We start from the raw sequence: 22,067 nt of genomic DNA, 5'->3' as shown, positions 1-22,067 counted from the left end.
ACTGAGTAACAGAAAATAATTCCATCTTTATAGAGGAAAATGCTTAAATGCTACTCTTTTCCATAACCATGGAGGTGGAGTTACCTATTCCCAGTCATTCAGTCATCAGAACTGCTCAGAACTTTATTTCACATGTTTCCTTTGTTGCAAAAGGGAACCATTGAGTCCCCAGATTCTGCTACAGCTTGCTCGGTAGCTGTCACTGTGCTCCAGATGCAGAAGAGTAGTTAAGAATCAAGAAAGTAGGAAAAGTCAGTTTTCAATTTTTGTATGCAAGCTAAAGAATAATCTGCTCACAATTAAATAAAAATATCGTGATTGCAATTCCATGCAATTATTGTGTGCAAAATATTAAGCTGCTCTAGAAACCATAGAGAGAACAGGCACATATTTTGACCCCATATCCTTTGATATATAGTCACAATGCTAACCCACTACCTCACTTCTAACAGGGTCAAATCCATTAGTTGTTGGAAATTGGAAGTTACATTAAAGAGGGTTGAAAATTTCATGGAAGCAATATTTATATCACAAAAATGCATAAAATAAATTTAGTGGAGCAATAACAACACCCTTCAACACTAGAACTATTAAAGGACTTCAGAAGCCAAAGAAGTATCTTACTTTAGTAAAATTGAATTATACAAAATGTAATAAAAACATTCTTTAAATATAGATATTAGTCTTAATTTCAAGATATGTTCACTAGCATGTAATTTTTCCCCAAATAATTAAAACTGCTTCTTAAGATGTTCTGTAACGAGTAGTGACACATTAATGCTGCACAGTTAAAATAGATTATTTTAAAATTGAATCTAAATGTACTGTAATTCACATTCATTAAAAGAGTAGACATTTTTCAAGTAAATTAAACTATTCTATAAAAATCAATTCACTGTACAACAGTAACATATTACAGGCCTGCAGTTAAAATTCAATCATTTAAATGGGAGAAACACTAATCCAGTGGTAATAATTCCGTAGGCACAATATTTGTTCAAATTTAAGAAAATAATATACCCACCCTGCATCTGTGAGACAGTCCAGAGTATCTTTAGATTCAGTAATTGTTTATTAGCCATGAAAAGACAGATTATTTTATAGACAGTAAGTTATTTGAAACATTGAGAATTGGAGAAAAAATTACTTGGCGAAACACTTCTAAATTCCATCTATAGATTTTGATCCCAGGATTACATATTTGACATAAAATTAATGGTTTTGTGTAAATTTATTAGCTTAATGAAAAAATATCATATGATCTACAGCTATAATTGCATATGAGTTTATAATTACTGTTATACTTTTACTGAAAACATAAGCTAATATGTGCTATTTGCAGAGTTTCAGTTTAGGAGCTTTCTTCAGGTAGGTTTGTTGGAGAGGAATTGCAGAAGTGAATTTCTTTTCCTTTTTAATACTAAACTTTAAGCATCAGAAGGCATAATTTAAAAAATTGGCAATTTGATATATTACTTAAACAGTAACATAAAGTAACTGAAATCCACCTTTTATTAAGAGTAACACCATCTCCCATTGTGGAGCTTGCATTTAGTCTCATGTATCAGTGTGAAACCAGATATTTCCCATTCCAAATGTGGTGAATGAATGTGATCATGATTTTGACTTTAACTGGTTTATCTCTTCCTCCTTAAAAAATTCAAAATGGATTGTTCGAATTATATTAAACATTACTAAGTCTGTTCCTACAACATTAATTTTTTTCAGTTTTCATGCACAAAATAGAAAGAAAGACAGAAAAAGAAGGCAGGCAAGAAGGCGGGAAGGCAGGACGGCAGGACGGAAGGAAAAGGAAGGAAGGAAGGAAGGAAGGAAGGAAGGAAGGAAGGAAGGAAGGAAGGAAGGAAGGAAGGAAGGAAGGAAGGAAGGAAGGAAGGAAGGAAGGAAGGAAGGAAGGAAGGAAGGAAGGAAGGAAGGAAGGAAGGAAGGAAGGAAGGAAGGAAGGAAGGAAGGAAGGAAGGAAGGAAGGAAGGAAGGAAGGAAGGAAGGAAGGAAGGAAGGAAGGAAGGAAGGAAGGAAGGAAGGAAGGAAGGAAGGAAGGAAGGAAGGAAGGAAGGAAGGAAGGAAGGAAGGAAGGAAGGAAGGAAGGAAGGAAGGAAGGAAGGAAGGAAGGAAGGAAGGAAGGAAGGAAGGAAGGAAGAAGAGTCAGTTATACTGAAATCTGACACATTTTAATTATTTTATCTGAACCAGATTGACAACAAGCGGTAATTGAACTTCATACACTGAAGAAGTTGCAGAAGTCAACAATGTCCAGACATTTAATAGTTTTAGTTTTCAAGACCATGCATCAATGAATTAGGCTGCATAAGGCAGCAGAAATGTCCCAGCATTTGTTACATAAGATGGATTTTTCTATTTTAAGTGTGTACTACATAAAGTTGCTTCAGCATCCAGTCTTTTTTGGACAAATGAAATCCATTCAATTTCACCTGGATGTTGTTGCGCTTCAAAAGGTTCCTGATACTTAGCTCATTCTGCAGTGCCACAACATTGAAAGACTGAAATCAAATTTTGCCAAATGTTGTTTCAGGCAGGCAGTTGAGTTTCTTAGGACCATTACTTGTCAGAAGAACCTTAAATTGTTACCAGAGCCACATCCTACCACAGATAAGAAACGGTATATTCCCTTACACTTTTATATTCTCATGGAGTTATTTCCTACCTACATTTTAATATGTTAAGCTGTTGAGATAATATTTCCAGGAAAACACCAACATGCCTTTGGGTAGATAAAAGACAAAAAATGTTCATCCTGATTAAAGACTTCAGTGTGAACAGACAAACAGAGTTTGATTCTATGTTACCTACCATTATGACAATTGTTAACAAGAAAGCAGAGTTTGCTTCACACCTACTTAAACTCATGAAGACAAACCAAGAAGAATATTTATGTCAAGATCTCTTAAAGAGAAGCAGCTGACAAATTGTATCCCACTTGTGAAAAATAATCAATGTATTACTTAAGGGCTTTGGGAAACCAAAGATACTATCTTTGGGTATATAGATTCTAACTATCAGAACAATCAAATCAACACTCCTTGATGACATTAGTAATAAAAGGATTTAGATAAACAGGAATGAAAATTGCCTGATGATCAGAAAGGGTACCTCCATTAATGTGTAACATGGAGTACAGAACAGAAACTGAAATTTTGATGGCTGGCTGCTTATCTCATCTACTGTTATCTCTACCAGATGCCCAGATAAATGATGATATAGAGTACTTGCACAGTTACTTGCACAGTGAAGGATAGCAGTTTAGAAGTACAATTTAACACCTCATTCACCTGGAAATTATGTGTTTTCCTGATAACAAAGTGGCCCAACAATCTCAAATACTTTCATTTATGTCTACAACAGCATTCTATTCTAGAATAGAATTTATGTATTCATTTTATATGCTATTCTATTTTATTATATAAAATGAACTTTTCTTACAAAATATTCATGACAGGCTTGGTTGCTGTTAATTTTTCAATGGATACAATTGTTTAATGGAAATCATCAACAGCTATTGGGACAAAACTGTAGCTGTGAAAACTGTGCTAGTGGGCAGAATTACATGTTGAAGTTAAAGTCATCTAAGTTTCAATCCAGTCTTATACAAAAAATGCATGAATTTATATAATATAATTATCAACTCTTCCTCAAGTGTAGACATTATTTTTTTTTTGTGTTGGAACTTAAGGTCACAACTGACATATCTGATATCCTACTGCCTCTGTAGGATATCTGAAATTTATAAACTCAATTTGAGCCACATTTATTGTTAAAATTATAATATTTTCAACATGCAATACATGGTCTAATTTTTTTCAGAAGATTGTCAAAATCTTATATTTTCAGAAGGAGGGGTTTTATATGCAGGCAGTGAAGAACATTCTGCCTTCAAGACAACAAAGTGGTTGAATGCTTGAATAAAACTTTGAAAAAGATTGCTAACTTGGGAGGAAAATTTTGAAAATTCTTTACAGACTTTCTACAAAGTTACAAGGTTACATGTCATCCAGCAATTCAAAGAACACCTTCTGATTTACTGCATGGATGGAGAATGCATACAAAGCAAAATGTTATATGTTAATGGATTACCATTGTCTTATCCTGAAAGAACATAATCATTACAAGACAAAGCCAAAAATAAACACTAAAAATTTGAAATATACACAGACTGACATAAAATATTTTAAAATATACATTTGCAAAACAATGAAAACTCAGAGGGACTATGGAAATAAGGTTTCACAGGGTATTTCTTTGCATTTGTTTTGATTGCTCCTTGCTTCATTCCTTAGCAACAGGAAAGAAGGATGGGACAGCCCTAATTTTTTCTCCCTCCTCCTGGTTCAGATCCCGAAAAATGTTTTTGCTTTTCACTATCAAAAGGATTCATGTCACAGTGCTTGTCCTACAGACCATACTCTTCACACTGTACCATGAAATAAAAAAGTTTATTTTTGAAATCCATCGGAAGAACATTTTTATGTGCTTCCAGCACTCTAGGTACTCTGTAGCCGCATTTGATCAGCAGGTAGTGGGAACAACAATTCTGTTGGAGCATATCATAAAAAAGTGAATATCTTTGTTCAATCACCTAGGGAAAAGATTGGACCTCTGCAGTCAGCCTTGTTGAGGCCATACCTCAAGTCCTGTGTTCAGTTCTGGGCCCCTCGTTTCAAGAAAGACGTGGATGTGCTGGACTGTATCCAGAGAAGGACAATGAGGTTGGTGAATTGTTGAAAGAGCAAGTCCTGTGAGGGGCAGCTGAGGGAGCTGAGGGTGTTTAGACTGGAGAAAAGGAGGCTCAGGGGAGACCTTATTGCTCTGTACAATTCCCTGAAAAGAGGCTGTAGCCAGCTGGGGTTGGCTTCTTCTCTCAGGCAACCAGTGACAGGAAAAGAGGAAATGGCCTCCAGCATGCCAGGGGAGGTTCAGGTTAGACATCAGGAAGAATTTATTCACTGGAAGAATTGTCAAGCATTGGTATGGACTACCTAGGGAGGTGGTCATCAGGACTGTCAGTATTCGATAAGCAACCAGACATGGCACGTAGTGCTTGGTTTATTTGACATAGTGGTATTCAGTCAAAGCATGATTCTATGAAGGATAGGATTAAATCCTGCCTCTCAGTGTACCTAACATAAAAGAACTGTAGTATCTAGATTCTGTCTTTTATATGTATGTAAAATTGCTCACCTTGCTTTACAGAGGCAGTGCAATGCCAGCTATGTTTTGGTAGGTTGTTTTCTGCTATTCAGTGCAGAGCATGGAGTGTGACAGGAACTTGACTCTAATCACTATTCTCCTAGGTGGAGAAAATGGAGATTAGGCATATATATCCTGAAAAAAGGTTGGTCGTTATTCCTGATGTTAATCTTAAACCACAGGTCATTGCATTACTCAGCCTTATTAGCTGTCTAGCTATTTACTGACTGCATAATTACTATTAGAATAAGATAAATTCTATTTTAAGTACAGTAAGTTATGTCCAAAAAACATATAGAGTTGTTGCATTGGTACTTCTGAGTAGAGGATGTCAGTCAGTTGTTATTAGCTGAAAATTGAAGCAGAAGACTTTGAATGGGATATGGATCACTATTTGTGACTGGTTTTCACATGATTTGCAATTGAAAGTCATCTATTCTGATGTAACAGACTTATTACAACATATACTTGAGTTTTCAATTTAGATATGTCATGTTTGCGTAGAAAAGTCATCTGCACCAGAAAGACTAGACATGGCTCTTAGCTTATATGTTTGGAAACCTTTTAGCATGGCTGCAGTAGACTACAGATGCATCTTAGCTCAGAGTGTGAGCTAACACTTTCAGCAGGTGTTAGCAGGCAAAATCCACTCAGATTCCAAACAGACTGAACATGCATGCTCCTGTTTCCTGAGATGCAGAGGGAGTTGTTCCTGCCATTCAGCTGTCTCCTTCCATGCATTGTACACTCATTATGACCAGGCCTTACAGAGGAAATCAGAGGATGGTCTCCTTGTTTATTTGCAGCAAATTGCTGTAGTTATTAACGTACACTTCTTCTTAGTCAGAGGTGAAAGGAGCCTTCCTTTCTGGAATTCAAAACTGTTAAAAGAGAGAAGAGAGAAGAGAACAGAATTTGAAAAGAAATTTATTTGGAAGATGATCTGCAGGTGTAGTGCAGGGTGGGATCATAGCTTGTTAAGATTTTACAGAGGTCAAATGTGACTGCGAGAATATTTGCCTTTAGGAATAAGGAGATTTTTAATGCAAAAAGGCTGAAAAGTTTTAGTGCTTCGAATTGTGCCAAAACAACTCATTTTTCTAATACAAGATATTACAAATTATATGTTTGTGGCAGTTTAAGTTAGATAGTGGTCAAGACAAATTTTATATTGAGAGTAACACATTTTACCTTTCTTTTTTTTCAACCCACATAGAAGATAGAGGGAAAGGAGTAATGACTAAATGGAAAAAAACTGGAAATGTTTATCCTTCCTTTTTTTCAGCTGGGTCAAAATCAGAATATCAATAAGATCTATGGTACTTCTGAAATAAATAAATAAATAAATTACATTTTGTGAAGTATAATCAGAGTAATTGAAACCTAAAGCTTGTTAATCTACAGTGGTTTTCATCTTCAAAGCAACTACAAACACAACAAATTCCTAACTATTTCCCAAAGCATGGAGCGTGCCCCATGAGAGGACTGATGAAATACAGGCGGCAGGCAGAGAATGACCTCCAAATTGCTCTCTAGAGTCTCAGCTATCATTAGTCACAACAGAGTGTAGGTAACATTTTCAAAAATGTCTCTGTGATTTAGGAGCTGCCAGGCTGGTAGATGAAATCTGGCAAAATTTCTTCAGCATCTGAAGATGGCAACACGCCACAGTGATCTGTTTTCTGCCTCTGTTCAGAGTTAATTCCTGTAACACAACCTCCGATGTTGAATCAAAATCCTGTGTTTTGTATCCTAAAAGTTTTCAGACACGGGAATATATAGATGTGTGTCCTCAAGGCACAGGTGTACATTGGGTGACGAAGTCTTGTTGCCTCCCATCATTCAGTCCTAAGTTCTGAAAGTTATTTTAGTATCTGCCTTTGGGGAAGGAAAAAGAAAAGGGACTAGACTCAGGAACCTGAAGGAAATTATTGATTTTCAGAAGCTTACATTCAGTATTTTCAAACTTTTCAAGCTTATGAATTAGAATCTCAGAAAACTGTTTCAAAGTTTTCCCTAAATAAATATGCTTTCTAGGAAACTAGTACATACTAAGTAAATCTTTTTGACATGAACAGGAATCTCAGAGGCTATACTGTTGCACAGTCCAAAATTATAAATTTTCTAAAGCCTACCAGGAACAATAGGATTTGAAAACTCTCTGGATTTCTGATTCTTACAGTCTGAGAAGCAAGTATGAGGGCTTGCTCTTCTGCACCTGCCATGGAGATGGAGTAATTCAGTGGCCATTTGATTAAAAATGTTAACAGTTTTAGGAATGGGAAATAGAGTAATTTCTCCTTTATGTTCCCTGCATTACTCATTTTACTTTCTTCCAAAAGGAGAATGAAAGTCAAGGCCAGACCTAAGAGGAGAGATCTATCAGCTCAAACCTTCCAAGCCTAAAGGAGAGGACATCTCAACTTTCCTGACGCAGCACTGTCCCTGCTGAGAGTTCAATGAGAGAAGTATAGCTTAGGTTCCTCTCAGGGCTTAGATGACATTTAAGAAACAGATCAAAACCAGTATACTCCTATAGTGTTAGTGTCCTTCTTTTTTTTCCCCACAGTGTGTAATTTTAGATGTCTCTGAAATGTTCATGATATCAGCAAAGAAGTGGTCTCACACAGTGTTAGACTTCTGTACCTATTCTTGTCTTAATTTCCTTTTAACTGTTTAATCTTTGCTAAAGTATTTAACATTTTGATTATTAGGAAAGCATTTTAAAATGTTGTGACATTATTTTTTCTCTCCTTGCAAAAATGAAATGACTACCACTTAGCAGACATTTTCATTTAGAAGACAGAAACAAGACATGATGTAGACTGGAGGTTTGCTGAATTGAATCAAGCTGGCATGATTTTCCTGATAAAAACCACTTTTTCAGAAGTTTTCTTATTAAAGTTTGAGCTCCTGACATGGCTCTGACTGCAGTGATGCTTTCTTGCAAACACATTTTGAAACATGAGTGAAAAACCTCTAAGGATACACCACAAAAATGAACCCAAAGATGACATTATTACATGAAGCCTTTGTTTCAGCTCTCTGTGTTACAAATACCTTATGGCAAAACAGAGAAGTTACAAAACTATGCATAAGTGATAATCTCAGCTGCTCAGAAATTGAAACAACATTTTGTAAAAAGAGTCAAATGGATTAAAATACCCGTGAATTTATTAATTCTTAAGCTCTCTCTATTAAATATTTAGTATTTGTTTTCTGAGTTTTGAATATGTAGCATATAGACATTGTTTTCTCTAAAACTCAAGACCAATAAAAATATTTTTGCTATTTTGAAATTAAAAACTGAGTCTCTTGAAATGTAATAATGTTGAAATCTATCCACATGGATGCCTTTAGGAATGCCACCAAATATTATAACAATAAATTTATCAGCATAGGCAGCACTATTCTTGCACAATGAATTTGCTGCTCATGAAGTTTATTTTATAGAAGTAAATAATGTACCTTAAATTACAAAAGCAGTTAAACATTTTATAAACACTCACTTTGTTGATTCAAGTGCTTCACAGCAATTTTATCCTTTAGAACATGTCTCACATTTCTTTACCATTACCTGAGAGATCATTTTGAGTTTTTTACCTTGAAATATCTACTTTTAAATATTTTTTTCCTCTTTCCTCTTAAAAACTTGAATAGCTTCTGGTATTCAACAGCTTAATGTTAGGAAAGAACAGAAAATACGTGTGCATGGAGGAATTTTTAATCCATTCCTGAAGATAAATATACAAATTCATTCTGGAAGCAAGTAATGGAGTAAGACATTTTACCTTCTTGATATATATTATGAATCAAGAGTCTTTGTATGTGACACTGGGCATTAATCCACTTGAGGAATGTTTAAACATCCTTAAAACACTGAATGCAGCTGTCCTATCACCACACAGATGCAGGCAAGGTAGATATGAAGAACTGGGAATGAGGCGTAAATCCATGCAATACTCTGCAGGAAGGCAGAAAAAATTCAAACCTTTCCCTTGGGGCATCTACTTGTGTTTTATGTGCAGCTTGTCAGCAAGGCTTAATAGCTCAAGATCAGGCTAAATTGGCAACATGTCTTCTGGTTTGGAAATTATCCCATCCTTCAGGGTTAGAATACATCCAGAGCACATTCATTTCCACCTGGAAGTAACTGTGCAGCTGTACCTTACAGCTGAGATATGGGATACTAGGGCAGAAGGAAGATACTGCATTCCCTGGTTTGTCAGCAGCAGCTGTTTGGCTCACAGCAGTTGCCAGAAATCTAAAAGTTACTGTCAGTTTTCTCTCTGATTCTTTGTATCCTGTGGGGTTTTGACTGCTCAGGAAAATAATATTCCCTTTAGCCTTGCTGTTCTTTGGTTTCACTACATTCATAGATCCACAGAAAGGACCTTTTTTTTATCCTGGGACTGTTGTGGCCATTGCATAGCCTGTAAGTATGTCTCCAAAGCTGATGTTAATCCCTGAAGCCTTTTAGCAGTGTCATAGAACCAGCCTGGTGTATCAGGCTTGACTGAACCAGGGTTTTTCAATTTACAGTGAAAAGAAGTGAGAAAAAAGAATGGGTTATCAAGTGAATTCCATGTATTCTAAAAAACAACAAAAACAAACTCACAATATATATAAAACACCCTTCCCCCCAAAAAAACAAACAAACAAACCCACCAAAAAAACAAAACAAAAAACCCCAAAAACAAACAAACAAACAAAACCAAACCAAAACAAAAAAACCCAACCAAAAACAAAACAAAACAAAACAAAAAAAAAAAAAACCAAAAAACAAAAAACAAAGCATCAGAAATTAACAATGTATAAAAAAATCCAGAATGCAAACTCTAGTCTGCGGGGGAAAAAAAAAAAGTCTGAAATCTTGGAAAAAGCTCTAACAATATGCTTTTGAAGTAGTCAGATGCTACAGGAGTCCATATTGGAAATCATTTAGAAGGACAGACAGTCAATTTGTCAGAGTGGTGAGTGCATTAGTCAGCCTTAATAACCCCAGTCAGCCTCACCTGAGGCCTTCACCCACAGCCATGGGCCAGGGGCTGTATTTAAGCTCTGCCCTGGGCATTTTCTTGCTCCTTAAGCTGTGGTGCTCTGTCTTGCTTACCTGTGCCTAGCTACAGGAACCCTGGGACTGGGGTTTGACCTGTGGCTGGCTTGACCTTGGTTCTGCCTGGTAGGTCAAATGCTCATGATCCTGACTGTGACCTATGGACTGACCTCAGTCTTGTCTCATCACTGTTCTACTGTCCTACGACCTTTGAGTCCCCATCTCAGGTGTTGTCGTGGTTGGGTGCTGTGAGTTGAGGCTCTGGCTTCTGTCCCTCCTGACCATGATATCCCCCTTGGCTTTACAGCCCTCAGGGAGAAGCTGGTCCTTGCTGTTCTCTGAGAGGATAGATGTCCAAGTGCTGAGTGGTATCTCACAGACTTCGTCTTACTTTTTTTTCCTTATAGTGACTTTTAGTTATATACCATAATTAACTGCTGTAACTTAAGTAAATAAGAGGTGTGTTTAGCAAAATGGAAGGCTGAATGCCTGAGATTAGGTCTCTAGTAATAGGAGTGAAAGCTATGTTTGTAAAGTGCTATAGAAACATGCCAGGACTGAGCCCTGTCTTCTGCTGTTTCCCTGCAAGAAGCATTTCTGGTATGTAATGAAAGTATTTCATGCATACTCTTCACTTCAGCCAAGTTGAGATGATGAAGCAAAAAGCATGCAGAGTTTGAACTGCTTCTTAGTTATTTGTCAACAGACATTCTTGAAAGTAAAATGAAAGCTAAAATGCCTAAATCTATATGAGTCATATGAGTGATGCCAAAGGAATGTGCTAAAAATGTCTCTAGGTATTGTGAAGCAGGAAAAATAGCTATTTGCCTGGGGGAGGGTCCCTGGTTTACTTCTGTATATACTAGAAAAGCTAGAATACTTGAATTCCTGATTTGGTCTTATCATAGCATAAAATAACCTTGGTAACTCTGAGGGTTTAAAGGGTTTTAATATCTTAGGTTTTTGGTTATGGTGGTTTTGCTTTGGTTTTTGCTTTGGCTTTTTTTGGGACGGAACTTAGGCGATTGTTTTTATGGGTTTGTGGGGGTCTTTTTTGAGATCTTAGAGCAATAATGCTGTAGAATAGGTGACTGACACGACTGGGTTCCCATACGAAACTTGAGATGGAAGAGAGTAGGAGCCCTACACTCTACCTCAAAGAACTGGATTTCAGTTTTGCAGCTTTCAGATGTGCTTTCTAACACATGAACATGAAGAAATCCTTTTGCTTCTTTTTACCTTTGTTCTTTGCTCTTTTTTATAGCAGAAAAGTTATATTGTTTCAGTTTGGAACAGCAAAGCTTTGCTGCCAATTTTGATACTGATGGTTATGAAATTAGTGAAGATCAAAATGCACTCTTTCTTGAAGTTGATGTCTAACTTCCACTGAGTGTAGGATTATCCTTTCATAAGCATTTCCTAATTACTAACTCAGGAGAATCCAAAAGATGCAGAAGTATTGGGAACTTACTCTCTTGCTACACGTTTTCATGCTTTGCATATGATCCTTTGCCTTCTGTCTGTCTGAACCAAGGAGAAGAGTAAGGAAAAAAAAGATAGGTTTGGGGCTCTGCAGTGACTGAGAAACTAAAGAACACTAATAAAAGCTAAAAAAAACAGAACTGAAAATATTTTCCATGTTTTTTCTGTTTCATCTAGGGTTTCTAAGACCTGGCCTATTGCCCTAGTGGCCTGGTTTGTGCTTCCTAAAATCTAAGGGCTGAAAAAATTGTTATGAGTAATATTTTTATGCTTTGGGTTCTGTTCTTTAAAAATACGGATCTTAATTTTAAAAAATAATCAATAGAAAATATAGAAGTTGGTTTTTTTCAGCTGTATAAAAGAATTCTACCATTTTACAATGTGAAGGTGGAGAGATTAAACTGCCTTTGGAAGGGCAGACTGTAGATAAACCCTAAAAGTTTAATCAGAATTTTGCTAAATATTTATACTTAGAGTTTGGAAGTATCTATAATATAAATCTACTTTTAAAAACTACTGATCTTTGCATACATTAGCTTTTTAAGCTTTGTTGTAAAAGAAGTAGCAATGTCAGAGGAGAGTTCTTGATGTTTTGCTAGTCATTCCATTAATAGTTTCTTGTGTGAAGACTACCAATTTTTTCCTTAAATTTAAGGTTCACAAGCAAAACCATATTTCATTAAATCAGTGCAATTAAAAATAATAAAACTACTGTTTACTTAAAAGTGAAAAGTGAACTGTCTTACTGAAAAGGGAGCTCTCTTATTGATAAGTCTTACTGAAAAATGAACTGTCCTAAGTAATAGTGGCCTCTCTGAGATTACTGACTTTCAAAGTCACATAAATTAATTTATTGAATAGAAATAGTTGCATAGCACATTTTGATAATTGTTTGATTTTGGCGCTTTTACAGGAAGCAGTGTGAATCATGTCTTTGACCTGCAGAAATTACCAGGTAATGGTGCAGTCTGTTTACTCTTCTTGCTATGTCTTTTTTACTAATTAGTCAGTTCACCCATGATGTTACTGAGTTGGACTCTAGATAGCTGCTCTACATGGAACATCTTAGGCAGGTAAACTAATTAAGCTCCTTCTCTCATATTAACAAGCTATAAGATTTGCTGGGTTTACTGCATGGGACTCAGCTTTGTAGTTTTCATTAATTTTTTTTTCATGTGCTGGTGGCATCTGCATGTCATTTTTACCCCTACAGCTCATAAAAGCTCTAACGCAATATGTATCTCTGAAGCTCTGTTATAAGCCTAGAAAGGCAGAGGTGCTGTATTTTGGGTAAATACTGCCAGACCCATGACTGAAGGGATCTTCATCTCCTCTAATACTCTGCAGGTCCTCTAGTACTCATTAATATGTCCCAGAAAAGAATAAACAAACTTAGAGGCCAGAAAAATGTATTAAATCAGGAATTTTTTTCTTAAACATTTCATGTTCCCAGCTCTCCTTGCCCCATGAGCCAGTAATAAATTATAGCTGTAGTGTTGACAGGCATCTCTGTGATTGCATAAGACACGGCCTTTAATTTAGAATATAATAATGTAATATCGTCTAAAATTGACATAATATTCCATCTATAGTGGATATCTCTCATAACTATTGTTCCAATGTCTTGTTTTATTGCAAGATACAGTAATATATAGTGATGTAATTTTTGAAATATTAAATCAGGAATGTAGATAATAAGTACTTCAGTTATCCAATTAGATATACACTTAAATCTCAATGGTTTCAATGAGTGACTGCTCAGTGGGTGACTAAGAACATCTAAAAGGAGAATATCATTGCTACACATCAGACTGCTGTTTAATTTTCATGTCCTTTTGCAGAAATTCATAAACATTTTACTTGAGATAGACACCTTTTTTTCTCTCATCAGGAGTTTTGTTTTTTTGTTTTTTTTTTTCCTTTTTAATCTTAAGTACCTACCAATACAATGTTACCTAGAAATACATTTTCTCTCCTACTTCCAGAAAAATGAAGTCTAAAAATATGGGTTTACTTTAACATATAAGGTATGAGGCAAAATATCGGTTGCAAATAGCAGCCTGAAAAATATCTGTTGACAGCAGTATGAGGATTTGATTGCTAGAAATGCTACTTTGAAACATTTTCATTGCAGGAATGTTATCACTTATGTCCAATTTTGTTATGCTTGAAGCAGAAGCATGTTTCTGTTGGCATTCCTGGAATCTGAATTTCATGGAAAAATAGTAGCAGTGGTACTAGCTCTTTTTATGACCATAATTGATATTATTGTGAATATTTTCATCTTAATCATCTTAATCAGAAACAGCCTCATCTGCAAAGAACAACCAAAAAAAAAAAAGGCATCCAACACATAAACAATTAATACCCCCAAGTCTTTGTGGTCTGATATAAAGACAGCGAAGTAGGTGAAAGGTTGGGGATGCAAGGGATGCAAAGGCAATCACAGCCTTTGCCAGCTGAGATGGTGACTGACACACCTTGGACAACAAAGTCCCCTCCACTTCATTCTATAACTAAGGTTTTGATGCTGATCATGTTACATGATATGGAATATCCTTTTAGCTGATTTTAGTCATCTGTCTTGGCAGTGCCCCTCAATTTCTGGCCCACCTGCAGCCTAATTCTGGGAGGCCACAGGGAAAAAAATACCTTGATGCTATGCAAGCACTATTCAGTAACAACTGAAACACTTATGTTATCAACAGTGGTTTAGCTGTAAATCCAAAATGCAGCACCAGATGGGCTGTTATGAAGAAAGCTAGCAGCTTTCCACGCAGACATAGTACAACTTGTAATGGTGGACATCACTTTAACTGGGCTGTAATTTTGATTGGCAGCTGAGCAGAGGAAAAGGTGGAAAAAATATTTATTTCTTGTTACACTGCATTTTCACGAGGTGCTGCCAAGTTCTACTAGAGCCATTTGAATATATTCATTTTTATCTGCTTTTGTTTCTATGTTATTTCTGATTTCTCAGCGAGATTTTTACTTTGTGAAGATCTTTTACTGAACATAGGAAAAATGTAACATAATAAAACAAATAGTCCCCAGTCTTTAAAAAAAAAGTTCACTCTGAATTTGGAAGAGTTAAGAAGGAATTCAGGAAGAAAAAATCCTAATGAATCATATGAAATGTTGTTTTGAGTGTATGAAAACAAAGTAGTTGGAGAATCAATGTAATTGTAACATCTTGGCAGAGTTCTCAGTACTAAAAATATGTATTATCTGCAACCTTTTTTTCTGTAAGTGAAAATATTATCAGGAAACTGATAGCTAAATCCAAAGAAAAGAAATAAAAATTTTGTATCTCATGCTTCAATGCCAGGTTGTCCTTGAGAAACTGATGAAAAATGTTTCCCAAGAATTGAATACAAGAAAGAGTTCAAAATCTAATTGACACAAAAACATTGTAATAACCAATTATTCTAAGGGGCCAGAAACCTGAAAACAACCTCTCTTGAAAGATGTTTTTACTTTCATAGCCTTTATGTATTCTCAGCATCAGTTTTTTCAACAAAATATATCAGTGCCTCACCTTTCAAAGAATAAAAACATAATTTTAAAATTCTTTTTAATACAGAAAAACACAGGTGAAGTTTTAAGATACTTTCAAGAACTGTGTAATCAAATAGGAGTTCATCTGAATCAATGAGTACAGCAAACTGCTTTGTCAGAAGGACAACACAGATTTTAGGGAGTGTCTTGTGATCATGATGGTCATTATTATGACTGATGTAAATCATGTGACATCTCAACCTAAATCTTGTTGGGTAACTTTAGTGATATCAAGTAAGTTTACTAGACATAAAATGATATAACATTGTAGCTTAAATATAGGTTGAATTATAAGTGGAAAAAGGTCACTGAGTTAATTTGCCCTTAGATAAATAAACACATATCTATTTCTCATTCAAATTATTAAGCCACACACATCATAAATTATCATTACTCTTTACACACTGCTTTAAATTCATATTAACTTTCTGATCTGCAAAACACTAGTAAGATGAAATATTTGAATTCAGCTCAATTGACATCAAGGTGCAAGTTTTATTTTTTTGGTTTTCTCTCTTTTGTTTCAAAACACCACAAGCTTAAAGGTTAGGTCTTTTCTGGTCTCAGGGTTATATTATGTGATGCCTACCACTCAGAATTAATGTTAAACATGTATTTTTTTAATGATTACATTTTTTTTTGTGTGTGGATATTTCTCACATTCTTTAAGATCTCCAGGAAATTGAGGCCAGTTAAGATTATCAGTGGACAGACCTATTTATATAAAAGTGATGATATTTTTTATCACCATTGTATAGTTCATCAGCCCTTCAGGCTTTTACTTGAAGTGTTTTGTTGTTACTGATTCTCATTTCACCATTTTTTTCCTTTTTCTCCAGTGTTTTAACTGCGAAATGACAATGATAAATAAAGAAAGAAGATAAATAAAGTTAAAAATCACTGTAAATCATTATGATTTGAGCATCTTGGTTGGTTGGCATGTTAATCACAGAATAGGAAGAGACCAGCATGGGTCATCTGGTCCAACCTTTCTGCTCAAGCAGGGTCATCCCACACCATATTGCACAGGGTTGTGTCCAGATGGTTCTTGAATATCCCCCGTGAGGGAGGCTCCACAACCACTTTGAACAACCTGTTCCAGTGCACAGTCACTTGCACAATTAAAAACTTCTTTCTCATGTTCAGGTGGAACTTCCTGTTCATCAGTTTCTGCCTGTTGCCTCTTGTCTCATTGCTTGGCATGACTGAGCAGAGCCTGGTCCATCCTCTTGGCAGCCTTCCTTCAGATATATGTAAGCATTGATAAGATCCCATCTCAGTCATGTCTTCTCAAATTTAAACAGGCCCAGCTCCCTAAGCCTATACTCAAACAAGTGATGCTCCTATCCCCTAATCATCTTTGCACCCTTCCACTGGAGCTGCATATGTCTCCTGTACTGGAAAGCCCAGAACTGGACATGATGCTCCAGGTGCAACCTTGTCAGGGCTGAATAGAGGAGTAGGACCAAATCCCTCAATTTATTGGCAATGCTCTTCCTAATATACCCCAGGATAATGTTGGCCTTCTTGGCCACAAGCACACGCTTCTGGCTCCTGGGCAGTTTGTATCCACCAGAATCGACAGGTCCTTCTCTGCACAGCCACTTTCTGGCAGGCCATCCCCCAGCCTGTACTGGGGTGTGGGGTTGTTCCTCCCCAGGTGGAGGAGCCTGCATTTGCCTTTCTTGAATTTCAGGAAATTCTTCCCGGTGCATCCAAATTGCCAAGACCCTTCTAAGGGCTGCACAGCACTCTGGAGTATCCACCACACCTCCCAGGTTTGTATCCACAGTAAATACACTGCAGAGGCATCTGCTCTTTTGTTCAAGACATTGGTAAATAAGTCAAAAAAGTCTGGACATAATAATATGAGTACTCCTAGTTACTGAGAAATTCTTAGGCAGTGAACTCCATCTGAATGACACTGCAGGGGTTTTTGAGAAAAAATACTATAAACGGCATGGCTGCCATCTGAGAGCTGTATGAGAAAACCCTTAACAAATTTGATTTCTTTGGAGACACTAGTCTGCAAGGCCTATAAGACACACTTTCATTTCATCTGTAATATTGTGGTTATTTTCCAGTGGCTTACATGCATGTACATGATTTTTATGCCCCTACTCTGTGCACTATGTGAGTACAATGCTAGCAAACATAAGATTGCAGTGGATACAAGGCTATACTAAATTAATCATAATAACAAATTCACAAGTCTGTTACCCCCTTTCAACCAAAGAAGTGACAGGGTATCTTCTTATGTTATTACTTATGTTGTAATTCCTCCCTTATTTTCTTTTGTATGTCAGTGTTCCTTTATATTTTCCAATGTTTCAATGTTCTACGCTGAAGATTAGGTCTTTATCAAATGTGTTCTCTAAATATTGAAATACTTTTCAGTGTTCTTGGAAAATTCAGCTGGCTAACACAGGCATTATTGTAAAATCCCCGATGCTAGTGATGGTTATGATATTAATTTAGACTAGTGAAAATATCCATGGTAAATCCTGCTTAGGCCTGATTTTCATTCCAATGTCTCTAAGTCACATCTTCTGTTCTTATACGTACTTCAAAAAATAGTGATTTTCTATGTATATATTATTTAAAAGATCTTACCAAAGACAGTGTCACCCTAACAAATAGAAAAAAACCCCATACTAATTTCTTCTACAATTATGTAGTCCATGCCTCCTTCTTCTAATAAAAATCTAATCCTTCTTTGAAAATTAGAAAGGCTTACAGAATCAAACTTCATTTGCCAGTAAATCATTTACTTTCATTCTCAGTATAAAAATACATGAGGCGAAAAAAAAAAAAAATAGATTTTTAACTGAATTCAAAATGTGTTCTAGAAGCAAATAATTCTGTCTGGTTTTCTGGGAGTTCTTTCAATAAGACTTTCAACTTAATATATAGCCTCAAAAGCATGAAGAATACAAAAACTTTATTACTTTTTACTGAGGATTTTTTTTGAGTTTTGCAAGCTGTTTTTTCATATATATGGAAAAGACATCTAATTTTTCATAAAAAACAGAATAAAAAATACTGAAACATTGGGTATTTAATTGAAAAAAGACTAAGCAGCTGTGGTATCTCCTTTTCTGTGTACGTCCTCCCATTGTCCATATACAATAAGCAGAAAAATTATGCTGAAAATAGTTGTGCTCACAGTGTGTTAGGTGTACTCTCTCTTTTATCAATATAAGAGAAGGGGACATGGAGAAAGGTTTTTAATATAGAAAAAATTACAAGTACTGTAAATCATGCACACATGGAATGCTTCCTGTTAGTTTGCTTTGGTTAGTAGTCACATATATATATCTGTATATATAGAGAGAGAATGCCTTCTAAAAAAAAAGATGAAATTACACTTTATGTTAAACTGTAAATTTAAACTAGTAGACTAAAATTTCTTCTAGTGGAAATAGGGATTAAGGAATTAGAGATGAGCTATTTTCTACAGTTGCAACAACCTTGTTAAATACTCACAAAATACCCTAACCACTGGGAGAATCAGGTAATTATCTTTAAAGGTCTAAAATGTACAAAGTTTCATCTGCAGCCTGATTCATAGAGTAATTTAGTGTCAGATGGAGAATTATTGCAGGTCCGGTTGGATGTTCTGCTTTTTTTCCCCATGTTACTGCTGCTGGAAGTTGAATCTGTTGGCAAAGGAGCTTATATATTTAAGAAGGAATATATTCCCTACGTCTATTTAAAGTGTATGACATTGTACCAGGAGCTGTTCTCTATTAGGTGAGAAAAAGCAGTATTGCTGTGACTTGAATGGGTGGGGTAGATCTTAAAGATTGAACTTTAAAGCTGAGTACACCTGGATCAGCTTTTCTCTCTTTAGACTGTCTATCCAGGACTTGTTCTGTAGGACCACTGCACTATCTTTCTCTAAATATTTTCTCAGTATTCATGTGTCTTTGAAAGCCTTCAGCAATTTGGCCAATTGCAAAGAAACTGTATGAAATCCAGTTAGTATTTTATTGCTGTTAGTATTAGAGAGCTGTAGAATTCAAAAGGATAGCTAATATAGAGTTAGTTGTTAGGATTCAGTCATTTAAAACTTGAGTTGTAGGTGCACTTTGCTGGGTACTGCTTATGCTTCCTTGGGAAGCAATTGACAAGTTGTTGATACACTTCTCTTTACTATCTAAAAGAGTTAATACAAATACCATTTTTATATTAACTCCCATTCACCAACCTGTTAGACACTGATCTCATATAAAAAAAAAAAACCCAAAAAACCCCTAAAATAATTAATAATCTTTATGGTTTCTCTTTGCAGCTTCCTTTCCTGACAATAGTGTTTTATAGGCTATTACTTTTTATTTTGTTGTCATTTTTCCCAAGTTAACATAGGTATTGCAAACAAAAAACCAAAATCATCATGACAAAAGGGATATATGTAGAATATAGTACTTGTAGATCTAGCTCACTGAATTCCCCCCCCCATTTGTTTAGTGTCTCTAATAAGAGACTGTTAGGTCCTGGGTTTAGTTTTAACTAACATCCTATGCCAGCTTGTTACAACACTTACCAAAGCCTGGATACTGCAATACATAGATAACTGCCTGCTCAACTATACTTGTCTCTGGTTAGGTAAAAAAGGGGTTAGGGCCACAGGCAACTTTCTTATTGCATTGCTTCTGGGGTTGCAGCTGTCTCCATGTTACTGCCCTTCTCACATTCATTTTGGCTAATCTAGAGGCACATTCTCATTCCTATTATAAACTTTTCTGGTACAGTGGTTTTGGAGAGGATTTTTGCTTGTTATGGATATTTTCTTGATTTTCTCTTTACAATGCAAGAAAAAGAAAATGCTTTATTTAAAGGAGAAACTAGTCACTGCACCATTGTGAAAAGACTTTCAAGTCAGTGGCAAAGAACTATGACTCTCTGAGAGTCACTGAGTACACTTGACACCTTTTGCTCAATCATAACTGTTTTTTCACTGTGTAATGATTTTGCTCCATGTAGCTGTTCAGCTGGGTTGTGGTGAAGTATGCCTCAACCAGCTTTGAGAACAGTAGGCTAAATCTCACTACAGATGGAGTCTGGTGGAGAGCTATTAATCAAATAGCCAATTAGCTATCTCTCATGATAGCAGGTTTCAACACCATGTGATACAGCACATACCAGCTGTATTGTACAGGACCCACCATCTTTTGGGAAAAGTTGCACACAGCCACTGAAGTCTTAACAACCAACCTTCCTCTACACGTGACATCTTACCATCCATCTTTCTGCTGCAATGAATTTAGTAGAATCACTGGCCTTAGAAAGTATCATCCATTTGAAATTAGAACTTAAGATAATATGCAGTGTATCTTGTTAAACAGAAAATAAAGAAGAAAATAGTTGGGAATTTTTTTAACAAACTGGAAAGAAAACTTCTGCTAAATTCTATAAATATAAATTCTACAAATGCTTCCTTAGAAATATTTGTTATTTTTGTTATGAAATTGGTTGTTTAATCAAAGGCAGCCACACCAAGGAAACAAAAGCATCATATGGGCAGTGGATATAAAAAGAAAAAAAAATCTTAGATACATGAAGATTGAAATAAGAGGGACATGTGGGGAGAGTAAAATAGGAAGGATTTATTATTGTGAGTAAAATAAGACAAAATTTAACCAGTAGGCAAGGAAAGAACCATACTTGCTTGCTTCACCTTTGAAAACACAGTGGTAACATGATCTAGAGGCCTGCTCTAATTATTCTACTTGAGGAAAGTAGCTCTAATTCTGCCTTGGGCTTCATAAGGTCTGTCTGCCAAAGGCAGTACAAGAGATGCTGAGAAGCAGCAACACCTCTCTGAACTCTTTGCCGAAAAGCTCTGTTTAGCTTCCTTCTTTTGCTTTCACTGCCTGCATCCCTCAGCTTGTTGAAAGACTAGATCTTGTTTCAGAAAGAAAGATAGGGAATGAAGATGTTTTACTGAACATATAAAAATGAACAAATGGTATCCTACCATATCATTCCTTCTGGTGTTTTTATCCTGTTGCAGAATGGGGTGGCTCCCACAGTTCCAGCATAGATTCTTTCTGGAGGATACATTGATACATTCCTTCTGGCTACAGCCTGCTCCAGGGTGGGTCCCCTCACAGGGTCACAGCTCCTGCCAGAGAACCTGTTCATGCATGGGTTCCGCTCCATGGCTACTGTTCCCTCCAGGAGTCTGCTCTTGCAAGGGATTTCCATGGTCTGCAGCCTCCCTCAGGGCATAGCCTTTTGCTTCAGAGATATCCTTCAAAGGCTGCACGTGGACCTCTGCTACACAATGGGCTGCAGGAGAATCTTCCCTGGTGCCTGGAGCACCTCCTGTCCCTCCTTCTTCACTCTTTATTGACCTGTGTGTCTACAGGGCTCTTTCTCACTTATATTTTCACTCCTTAACTCACAGCTGCTCTACAGTGCTCCTACTTTTTCTTAAATGTGTTTACACAGAGGCACCACCACTGTCACTCTTGGGTGAGCTGCATGGAATTGTTTGTGTCTGACATCGGAGCATCTTGTGGCATCTTCTTACAGAAGCCACTCCCACAGCTCACCTGCTATCAAAACCTTGTTGTGTAAACCCAGTCCTTAAGCAAACTAAGTTGTAGAGACATAGTGTCAATTTAAGTGTAAATTTCACAAGCACTTCCAAAGAAAAGAGAGCCATATGCAAGTCAAGGATTTTATCACAATATAGGCCTGATTTGACTATGAGAATCCTGTGTGAAGGAAGGAATGG

The 22,067-nt window shown here is 36.3% G+C and overlaps 1 long non-coding RNA gene across 1 annotated transcript in view; it reads right to left on the bottom strand.

Moving 5' to 3' along the window:
• Window positions 1-2,166: 2,166 nt before the first annotated feature.
• The window catches only part of LOC135301253 (uncharacterized), a 137,658-nt gene continuing 117,757 nt past the window's right edge, over window positions 2,167-22,067 (bottom strand). The window contains exon 3 of the long non-coding RNA XR_010362987.1: window positions 2,167-6,107. This is a non-coding gene — a long non-coding RNA (uncharacterized LOC135301253). The remainder of the gene's footprint in view (window positions 6,108-22,067) is intronic.

The sequence above is a fragment of the Passer domesticus genome, chromosome 5 (genome assembly GCF_036417665.1).
Source record: "Passer domesticus isolate bPasDom1 chromosome 5, bPasDom1.hap1, whole genome shotgun sequence".
In the NCBI taxonomy this organism is placed as follows: Eukaryota; Metazoa; Chordata; class Aves; order Passeriformes; family Passeridae; genus Passer; species Passer domesticus.
This window is presented reverse-complemented; position numbering and strand designations above follow the sequence as displayed.